The sequence below is a fragment of the Gorilla gorilla genome, chromosome 13, assembly GCF_029281585.2.
Source record: "Gorilla gorilla gorilla isolate KB3781 chromosome 13, NHGRI_mGorGor1-v2.1_pri, whole genome shotgun sequence".
NCBI lineage: Eukaryota > Metazoa > Chordata > Mammalia > Primates > Hominidae > Gorilla > Gorilla gorilla.
Genome location: NC_073237.2, coordinates 49307210 through 49318628, shown reverse-complemented (window position 1 = coordinate 49318628; position 11419 = coordinate 49307210). Strand labels below are relative to the sequence as shown.

At 41.1% G+C, this 11419-nt stretch overlaps 1 pseudogene; it reads left to right on the top strand.

The window, feature by feature from the left end:
• The first annotated feature begins 6092 nt into the window (after nucleotides 1–6092).
• On the top strand, nucleotides 6093–6190 carry LOC115935880 (uncharacterized; annotated as a pseudogene).
• The last annotated feature ends 5229 nt before the right edge of the window (nucleotides 6191–11419 follow it).

Sequence of the window (11419 nt, the reverse complement as noted above, 5' to 3'; positions counted from 1 at the left end):
CTCTCCTTGTACCACATCTGTACTGGCACAAGAACTCACACTGAAAAGGAATGCCTGATGCTGCCCTGTAGATGTACTGTGGTTCCTGTCTGACACCTTCCACAGCAGCCTGAGCCAAATGCATCCTCTGATAGTCTTGAGTCTCAGTGTTTAATTGATTCTAACAAGTCCCCCTTATAGGCATTGCAGATACATAAACACACATATTTATCTATCTTTACAAAAAGTGAATCATCCCATAAAGTCTGATTTGGAGTCACTTTTACCACTTAAAATATCATCGCCATTTTTCTGCTGTTAAATATTCTATATTATTTATAATAATTGCATAATATCTATTATGAACATATAATTTACTAAACCTGGTATTGAACATGAAGACTGTTTTTTTTCCTTTTTTTGTTTTTTTTTTTAATTTCAAACCACACTTTAAGAAATATGGGCTGGGTGTGGTGGCTTATGCCCATAATCCCAGCACTTTGGGAGGCCAAGGTGGAGGAGAGCTTGAGCTCAGGAGTTTGAAACCAACCTGGGTGACATAGCAAGATGCCATCTCTATAAAAAAGAAAGAAATACAACTGAGCTCAGTGGCTCATGCCTATCATTCCAGCACTTTGGGAGGCCGAGGCAAGAGGATTGATCACTTGAGTTCGAGACCAGCCTGGGCAAGACAGCAAGATCCTGTCTGTACAAAAAATTTAAAAATTAGCTAGGCATGGTGGCATATACCTGCAGTCCAAGCTACTCAGGAGGCTGAGGCTGGAGGATTGCTTGTGCCTGGGAATTCAAGATGGTATAAACACCCATCAGGTTCTTCCTGATCGCTGCACAAACCAAATCAATTCACAGAGGCTATGGCACCGCAGTAAAGAAAGAGTTTGACTGATACAGGGCCAGCCACACCTGGGAGTGGGAGATGGAGTCATTATTCAAATCAATCTCCCTGAGCATTTGGGGGCTAGCAGCATTTTCAAAGGTAGTTTGGGGGAAGAGGTGGGGTGCTAGGCAATAGGTATCTGCTGTTGATTGGTTGGGGGTGCAGTCCTAGGGGTATGGGAAGTTGTCCCCCTGCATGCTGAGTTGCTTCTGGGTGGGGCCACAGGAGAGACTGGCAAGTCCAGGTTGAGCCATCAGTTTCAGACATGCAAAAATCCTGAAAAGATATCTCCAAAGGCCAATCTGAGGTTCTACAATAGTGATGTTATCTGCAGGAGTAATTGGGGAAGTTGCATATCTTGTGACCTGCAGAATAATAGCTGGTAATTGTTTATGTCTACCCCTTAGCAGAATTCAGGCTCCTCTATCCTCCTAGCCTGCTGGTCTCTCATTAGCTTTACAAAGGCAGTTGAGTTTTGGGGAAGGGCTATTACCATTTGAATTATAAACTAAATGTCTCCCAAAGTTAGCCTGGCCAAAACACAGGAATAATTAAAGGCAGCTTGAAGGCCAAAGGCAAGATGGGAATTGGTTAAATCATATCTCCTTTAACCGCCATAATTTTCTCACCATTACAATTTTTGTGAAGGTGGTTTAGGCAGCAATGATCTATGATAGTGCCACTGCACTCCAGCCTGGGTGACAGAGCGAGACCTTATTTTAAGAGAAAAAAGAAAGAAAAGAAGAAATATGTGTAAGATGTCAAATAATTTAATATATCTATGATTATTTCAAGGATATGTTCACAGAAATGAAAAAGTCATATATATTCTGCTTGCATTCAGACTAATTTTGAAATTTCTACAAAAACCTTCTGTGACTATTTCTTTTTTTTTTTCTTTTCTTTTTTTTTGAGACGGAGTTTCGCTCTTGTTGCCCAGGCTGGAGTGCAATGGCGTGATCTCGGCTCACCGCAACCTCCACCTTCCAGGTTCAAGCGATTCTCCTGTCTCAGCCTCCCGAGTAGCTGGGATTACAGGCATGCACCACAATGCCCAGCTAATTTTGTATTTTTAGTACAGATGGGGTTTCTCCATGTTGAGGTTGGTCTCGAACTCCTGACCTCAGGTGATCCGCCCGCCTCAGCCTCCCAAAGTGCTGGTGAGAGAAGAGAGACAGACCCTCTCATATTGTTTTATATTGTTTTATATTCAGAAAAGAAAAGAAAAGCAAAACAAAATGCAGGCATCCCGGTGCCTAAGAACCAGACCGGAAACCAGGCCTGGGCCTGCCTGACCTCAGCCTGGTAGTTAAAGATCGACCCCTGACCTAACCGGTTATGTTATCTATAGATTCCAGATATTGTATAGAAAAGATATCATGAAACTTCCCGGCCTGTTCTGTTTCACTCTGACCACCGGTGCATGCAGCCCCTGTCACGTACCCCTTGTTCAATCGATCACGACCCTCTCACACGGACCCCCTTAGAGTTGTGAGCCCTTAAAAGAGACAGGAATTGCTCACTCGGGGAGTTCGGCTCTTGAGACAGGAGTCTTGCCTGATGCTCCCGGCCGAATTAAACCACTTCCTTCTTTAACTCGGTGTCTGAGGAGTTTTTGTCTGCGGCTCGTCCTGCTACACTAGGATTACAAGGCATGAGCCACCGTGCCCGGCCACCTTCTGTGACTATTTCTTTGATATAAGTGCTTTTTTCAGCTCTTCAATTCACTAGGTGAAGACCTTATCCATATCTATTTTTCAATGATCTAGTATTTATAATGTAAAATATGTAGTAATTATTATTTTTCAGAGATTTTCCATAAAATAAATCCACTTGATAATGGTAAGTATACTGCTTTATAAATCTAACAGTCATAGTTTTTTGGTTAAAGAATAAAATGAATTTATAGCCTATACATTTCTTTTTTCTTGCCAGCGAAATGGAGACAAGAAGTTTCCTCAGTTGCTGAAGCATGTTTATAAACCTCTTCTAAAATTAGAAGTAATTTATGAGTAAATGTTCTGTGTGATACAGCTGTGTATCCATCTGGCCCTGGTGCTTTATTACCTGATATGTCTTGTAGGGCACTTTTTAAACATTTCTTTTCATCCACAGAGCATATTTAATTTCCCTTTGCATCTGGCCTCAATAATTCCAAAACTCTATTTCATCCTCATAGCAAATACACAAAATAAATCCCATAATCCTACATGTTATTTTCCAGGGGTTATACTTGTAAGGCTCATAAATCAATGAGAAGCTTCAAAAAGGAATTTTCTTAAAGTCTATTTAGAATTTGCTTATCTTGTCAGTGAGACAAACTTTAAATAATATTGAAAATCAGCTTTCATCTCATCAGTATATGTTCTTTTAGAATCACAGACATATCTACAAAGAAGTTGCCAATGTCCTACAGAATTTCTTTTCAAAGAAGAGACCATTTCTAGGGAGTTACTCATAATATCTCAAAGGGCAATCTGGATAAGTCAATTAAACAAGCAATTGGTAGGCCTTCTCTGACTTTAGACTTGAGAGTAATAAGGAAATAATGGTTGCCTTTGTTGGATCCCAACAAAACTAATATGGAGGGCTGTCTCCTGAGAAGACTGGGAATCCTGAGCCACAGCTACCAAGGTGTATGCTGTGGTTAATTATTAGAGTGGAGACAGGTGAGTGTCTTTCGTCCAGGGTAAGTATCTAGAGAGAGACTTTGAGGGCCCTCACTCCCATACTCCACTGCATCTGAGACTTGAGGGCACAACCAAGACAGAGGCAATGGGAGGGGATTATTTTTAATGTCCTTTGGATTAATAAGTCCAAATGAGGGGAACCCCATACCCACTGTGAATGTAAAAAGGCACGATGCTTGTGAAATGGCATAACCTGGATACTGAACTCAGGCAAACCCTGAGAAAATTGCACTGATGTCCTTGGAGAGGTGCTGGGTCCAAATGAGAGAGTGAAGGGAAGTCTGTGACCTGCTCAAGTCACTCCATTGGCCACATCTCCAACAATAAAACCAAATCACCAATTGGCCTTGATGCCAAAGATCATAGTGATGATCATAATGATCTCCCCTTAAAAGCAGATGAGTTCCCCAAGTTTAGGAAAGAGGAGGGTGTGGTGGGGTGCTTCCCATAGTTCTGGGGTACAAAGCCGCACTTTCTACAGTGAACATTGACCACAAGATTGAAAACCATCTACTTGAGGTTTGTTTTTAGTCTTCTTAGGAGACATGGCAAAGAAGTTTGAAGGGCCTAAATTATCTACGATGCTCTCTTCAACTCAAAGCATTTAAATAGTACCTAACAGTGCCTGCTATTACTTACTTAAGGGATTACCTGATTCTAGAAACAGTGCTAAGCACATCACAGGTAACACACTCACTTACTAAATATCGGATGTAACAGAGTATAAGAATTAAGTAGCATGAGACTGTAGGATTTGCATCTACATTTCCTTTTCATCAAGAACTATGTCTTATTTGTCTTTGCATCCTTGGGAGAGTACTGGGCACACAATGGGCACTCCACAAATATGAAACAATCTAAAGCTATAACTATCTCAAGCAGTGAGAAATTTTCCAAAGAGAAGAAAGCCTTTCAATTTTTTCAGTAATTCAGCATTTATTTTTAGTAATGTAAATTATACCCCCAAAAAGTTATATCACCTATGTATTATTTTGTTTGCTTTAAGTATGACATTTCAGAATACAAAAACCAAAGCCTGGGCCTGTTCTAGAAGAGGTTTGCCTCCTTGGTGAGAGTGTATTTACAAACCTCTCCTGGAGCAGCAACAGTCCCCAGAGTATTCCACAGAGCATCAGTTCTGCAGGCCACTAGGTCATGTGCATAATCAGCAACGGCATTAAACTGGATCTGTGGTCAAATCAGAGTAGGGGATACTGGACTAAGAAAGGGTAAACCAGTTTCTTTACAGGGATGCGTATTAGAACCCTGACTGCACTTCATACCTTGTAAACCTCCCTCAAAGAGCATATGGGCTGTGGCATTTCTCAAGTTCACTTTTGCATGGAGCTGCTTCTTCATGATATGTCTTCAGGAGCAACCGTTTACTGAACCCTCCTGCCTACCCATGTCTCCAGTGGTTTGCTTTTGGTTCTGCTTTTCCTCCTTGCCATCAATTTTTAGTAGGTGAGACTCTTCTTCTGTTTGTGGTCTAGAACATTAGTAGTAGAGGCAAGAAACCAGGTTCCAGAATCCTAACTTCTAGATCACCAATTGCTCCTGATGGAACTAAGAAATGCCTTCAAAGCTACTTGGAACTACGGGTAAAGGTGAAAAGATAATTAAGGCAAAGAAGAAAGAAGGCAGGGGGACACAAGAGAAGAGGAAGGCAGAGTAAAAAATAAAAAGACAACACAAGAAGAAATACATGGTGAGAAAGGATGCAAAACCACAATTAACACTCCACCTTCCACTTTAACACAAAAACCTCAGAGATGAGTCAAATTCCAACCATCAAGGAGGTAGTATTCCTGTAGGAGTAGTGGACCGGTGACCTGAAGAGCAGCCTTTTTCTGGGTCCTCAGCCTCTTACCCTTGTTAGCCAAGGGAAGTTATCCAAGCACACGGCAAATCTTTGCCATCACTCTGATGTATTCTTAATGTTTCTCACCATTAGGGTTTCTGCTATTTTGAATGCATAATATACTGTCTACTAAAATTCTTTGATCTTAACAAAAACAAAAGCACACAAATGTTGAGTGGTGGGCAGAGACCATCTCTCTTTGGCTTAGAATCACAGATTCACAGATGTTCAGAGACTTAGAGACTTTAGAGGCAAGGTTGTTTTGGTGACTGTCTTGCAAATAGCCCACAGAGATGTGTGTTTTTTATAAACCTTGCTCTCTTTTTCAGCAGTTCATTAAAAGTAAACCATCCAAGTCACCTGTTCACTGTGGCTTCCTGTCGGGAGGGACAGTTTAGATGACTTCTTGGAGCCTGTCAACTCGTACTGCACTGACGGTATCAGATGCAAGCCGGGGAATTTGGAATGCTATCTGCAATAGTGACATCTGGTGGCTTCTAAGTTCTACTGCACCTCCTTAAGGCAGGAAAGCAAGCCTGGCTTTTGAGCAGTATTTGTGAAAATATAAAGGAATTACATGAGTTCTGGAAAAGGACCTCAGAAATGGTATCATTTAACAATCTCCACTTGAATGCTTATGTTACTCACTATATTAAAAATTATGGTGCTTGTTTCAGGAGCACACACACTAAAATTTTGAAAACTACAGAGATTAGCATGTGCAAGGATGACACACAAATTCGTGAAGTGTTCCATATTTTAAATTTTATATATGTACATTTTTTTGAGACAGGATCTCGCTTCTGTCACCCAGGCTGGAGTGCAGTGGTGCCATCATGGCTCACTGCAGCCTCGACTTTCTGTGTTCAAGCGATTCTCTTGCCTCAGCCTCCCAAGTAACTGGGACTACAGGTGTGCACCACCACGCCTGGCTAATTTTTGTATTTTTTGGTAGAGGCAGGGTCCCACTATGTTGCCCAGGCTGGTCTCAAACTCCTGGGCTCAAGCGATCCTCCTGCCTTGGCCTCCCAAAGTGCTGGGATTACAGGTGTGAGCCACCATCCCCAGCTTATGTAATTATTTTTAGAAAAGATAAAAAGAAAAAATTATGATGAAAGAACTATTATGATATGAATCCTTGTTTCTAAAGGAGAAGCAGCTAGAAAAATATTGAATTATTTGGATTACAAAGGGTCTTGCATGTCTCTGAGTGGGGTTTTGAGTTGGTTTTCCATGTCTGCTCTGTGGTGTCCCTCATCCACACACCTGATAAATGGGTGATGAGCCAGGCAACCCCACCCTGTACCCCCTGCACCATGATTTTAAAAATGAAATGAACAATAAACATTCTCTTTTAAGAATTCTGAAATTGGGAGAATCAAAGATATTGTTATTTATCTAGAGAATTGAAGGTGGAACTATCCCATGAGGTAGTGGGGTAACAAAAATGGACCCTCTACAAGATGAAGTTTTGAAGAAGCAAGAATCTATGAAGACATGAAGCTGCCTTCTTCCAGACATGAGAAGAATGGAATAAATGTGCAAAGACAGGCCACAAAGCATGAAGGAAAGATAGGGAAATCAATGGAGAGGGAGGCAGAGAGTGAGGCAGACGGTGAGGCAGTGGGGCTTGATCCTGGGGCTAACTTGGTTGCTGCCCTTCCTTGGGCTTAATTGCTCTTTAATTGAAAAAAGAAAAAGTCCCAGGGGACACCTGAGTGATTTCCTAGACGTAAAAAGAGACTTGACTACTCCTAATTAAAATATCAAGTTTTTTCACAAATCTGAATTTTGCTTTTCATACTGCACTAATTTCTAAGTACTCATTGCCTGTTTTCTCTATTCGTCAGTGCTCAGCAGCCCTGACAGAGGGGGCTTCTGGACTGAAACTATATTAGACATGTTGCTTCCACATTTATGCATTAAAGGCTTGGCCAGCTGAGAAAAACGTAACCTGTGGACTCCTTTGTCTTTTACTCTTCAGCTCCGCACAGGTGCCCAATTCAGTTCTGCACAGGTGCTAGCTTAGAGTCAAACTTGACGTGTTCAACTCAGCTTACTCATCATCCCCACTCATCCTGCCAACCCACTCATCCCCGTATCGCCGACTTTCTTCCAGGAACCTGTGCCAAAAAACTGGGAGTCATTCTAGTCCCTCTTTCACACCCCAGATCAAATTTGGTGTCACTAAATTTGTTTAACTTAAAATTGCAGAAGCATAATCTTAGCCATCAACTTGCTTTGTGTAGTTTCCTTATGCATTGCTTCATTCCTTTGGTCTAAATTAGAAATGCTTCTTAAAGAGTAAACACATTAAATCTAATCAACTCTATTACCATTGTTGACAGTCAACACCAATGGGTGTTTTTTCCTATTGTAAACTGGTTTGGCAATAAGTCAAAATTGTTTTAGTCCTGAGTCAACACTTACTTCTCCAACAAATACTTTGACTAAATAATACATGTTGGGGATGCTGCTGGACAGGATAGAAATGTGACTAACTTAAATAACTTAACTCATGTTTTGAAAACACATACTTTCAAATTAACTGTAAGTAAATGATATGCATATTGTAATACACAGATGGAAAATATCAGGTAACAGAGGAAGAAATAAGGAGTCTTACCCAAGGAATAGAGACGTGAAAACGATATGAACCTAGTCAAGTAAATATCACAAAACAAAATGTAAGGAATATAACTGTGCCAACTGTTAAGAAATAAGGAAAAATTCATAATACACAATTTATGTATAAATAATATGTGACTACATTCAAGTAAACATTACTTCCAAGCTTTTTTAGTGCCACCTCATAAAAACAGGAGCAAAACAGGGATGAGATCTGGCTTTCCCAGGAGTAAGGTGGTATGGCCAGTAAGGTAAAGTGGTAAGGCCAGTAAAAAAATTCTCAAAATTCTTCCATCACCAGGACAGGAGGCAGAATGGATGGGGCATGTGCTGAGCTGGCCTCAGGTGCTACACCCCTACCCCCACCCCCACCTTCACCCCCACCCCAGCCTGGGCCCATGCCAAAATGTCTCCGATGTTCATATGCCCATCATAATAATGGACAGAGAATTTAGCAACCTTGCATAAGGATGGAGGTGTACAAGAAAAATCTTGCCCACTGACAAAGGCAGAACAAATCACTTGAGAATCTTCTCATGAATTAGAACCACAGGGGACAAATTGCCACTGCCAAGCCATGTTTTCCTTGTTGGGCAGTTTTGTGTGAAAATGGACAGCAAAGCAAAAGGACACAAAGAACACAGTATTTTGCACCAGGAGTGTTTTCTCAGAGGAACAGACAACTTACTGACCTCCACATTCTCTCACCAGGTTCAAGGGCACCTCGGTAGGAGGGTGGCTTCCTCCTCCTTCTCCCAACAGGCCCAACATGGCGGGTTCTTTACCTGTTCCAAGATCGCAGTTCCCAGAACAACATCAAAAGCAGTAATGTAAAGTCTGTTTTCTTTCTAAAAAGAAAACTCAGGAGGTAAGGAGAGGCAAGGCCTCAAAAGCCTCCTTTATTTGGAATACTAAATTGCACCTGAGGCATACTCAATTGAGACTTTCTCTCCCACCTCTGGAGATCTTACTCCGTTGGAATGGGAAGACGGCAACTCACATAGTAATATGGAATTTGAATAGAAAATAAATTGTGCTGAATCTCACGTATGATGTCCTAAAAGTGTCCAAAATGATGTCATTAAAAAGGCAGGGAGGGGGACTGCAATTAGATGGATGAGGAAGAGGCAGTTGAGAAAACAGATTAATGATGCCGTTGACACAATCAGCCTGTGAGGAATACTGGTTTCTATGACAACCAAACCACTTAACCTCAATTAACAAAGCTGTTCAAAAAGAAAAACTTGAAAGATGGGGAGGGGAAAAGCCAGCGGATCCTCTTTGGGGGAATGAAGTAGCCTGTCCCCTCAGCGCCTGTGAGACAAGCGTGTATTAACTACATATCCGCAGGGTGCGTATCCTCTTACACTCTCCAGTTCCCAGTAATTAGTTTTCAGAAGCAGCCCAAAGATGTTGAGAAATTGCAACTCATTAGCGCGGTTTTCTGACAGAAGAGACTTATTATCCTGATTGAGCTTTAACTAAACAGCACGGACAGGAGGAGACAAAAGGCTACCTCTTGCTTTTCCCAAACTCAGTGTTGCTGTTCACACACACCAAGTTCCCAGCATCTTCCAGGAACCCCTTTCTGAGAATTAGGCAGGTCAGGCTGGATTCTGGACTTTAGTTTGTAGCAGAGAATAGTTGTTGTTAGAACGAAACACCCAGGCCGTTCACAATAAAACAATGTCAAAATCAAATAACCAAAAATTTATGCAGTTTAACGTCCTCCGTGTAACGAAGGGAACTGGATTTTCCGGAGTCGCTCTTAAGTCAGTGGAGAACTATCTTCATACTTTCCTGGGTCTGAGATGCGTTTGTCTGGGTTGCAATGGGCATGAATAAAGTGAGTCTAACAGAAAGGAGGTGGGGGGAACAGCAGAAGGTTTCATCTTTCTTAGCATGTCATCCATTACCAATTCCTACACTGCTCCGTCACCTTCTACAGACCCTGAAAGTGGTAGGAAATGGAGACTTTTGTTGGACTGCCTCTTGATTGTTTCTGATGAAAATATATCTAGTTATTGATATTCTACTATCAACACAAATAGGAAGGACAAAAAATAGAAACCCTAACAATACCAAGAGCATTGCCAGTTTTAGCATTTTGTATAGGTGTTTCTTGCCGGTTTTATTAGAAAAAAAAGTAAGTATCATAAGGAGAAATTAATTTACAATGAGCCCTTGTTAACATACGTTAAATTTTGTAAAAAACTAATAATACATTGGAGTTATAAAAAATAAAACCAGTTTCCATCAAGCTAAATTTTAATAATTAAATCTAAAAGGCAAAAACATGCACCTTGGAATTTTTTTAAAAATATAAATAGCCACACACATCTACATAGGAATATCTCCTGTTTCACAACTTTGTTGTAAATTTTGACTCATATTTTGCCTCCGATGCTGGGGATGTAAAAAAAGTCAGCCTGACTATAAATAGAAGCACTGACAGTCTGACAGAAGAGTATCTCACAGTTTAAACTTTGTCTTTTACTTTTCAAATGCTAGTGATGATGGGCTGGGTGCAGTGGCTCATGCCTGCAATCCCAGAACTTTGGGAGTCCAAGGCTGGCAAATCACTTGAGGTCAGGAGTTCGAGACCAGCCTGGCCAACATGGTGAAACCCCATCTCTACTAAAAATACAAAAATAGCTGGGCCTGGTGGTGGGTGCCTGTAATTCTAGCTAGTCAGGAGGCTGAGACACGAGAATCACTTGAACTCAGGAGGCGGAGATTGCAGTGAGCCGAGATCATGATGCTGCACTCCAGCCAGGGCAAAGGAGCGAGACTCCATCTCAAAAAAATAAAAATAAAAAAGTTAGTGATGATGCATATTTTTTCTTTCTTGAATTGCCTATGTCCATTTTTTCCTGCTAGAGTTTTAGAATTTTTCTTACGCTACTGAGATTTTGAAACAGAAAAACTATTAACATTATTCTTGCCATATTTATGAAAAATACCATCCTAGATTATTACTTTTAAATTTTATGATGTTTTAGCATACAAAAGTTTTCTTTTTTTGTAGTAAAATCTGCTAATATTTTCCTTTGAGGTTTTACCTATTACTTTTATCCATTGAAACTTCACAGTCTGGCCAGGTGCAGTGGCTCACGCCTATAATCCCAACACTATGGGAGGCCGATGTGGGTGGATCACTTGGACCCAGGAGTTGGAGACCGACCTGAGCAACATGGTGAAACCCCATCTCTACAACAACAACAACAAAACAACAACAAAATAAGTTAGCTGGGCATGGTGGCGTACACCTGTAGTCCCAGCTATTCAAGAGGCTGAGGTGAGAGGATCACTTGGGCCTGGGAGGCAGAGGTTGCAGTGAGCTGAGATCTTGCCATTGCACTC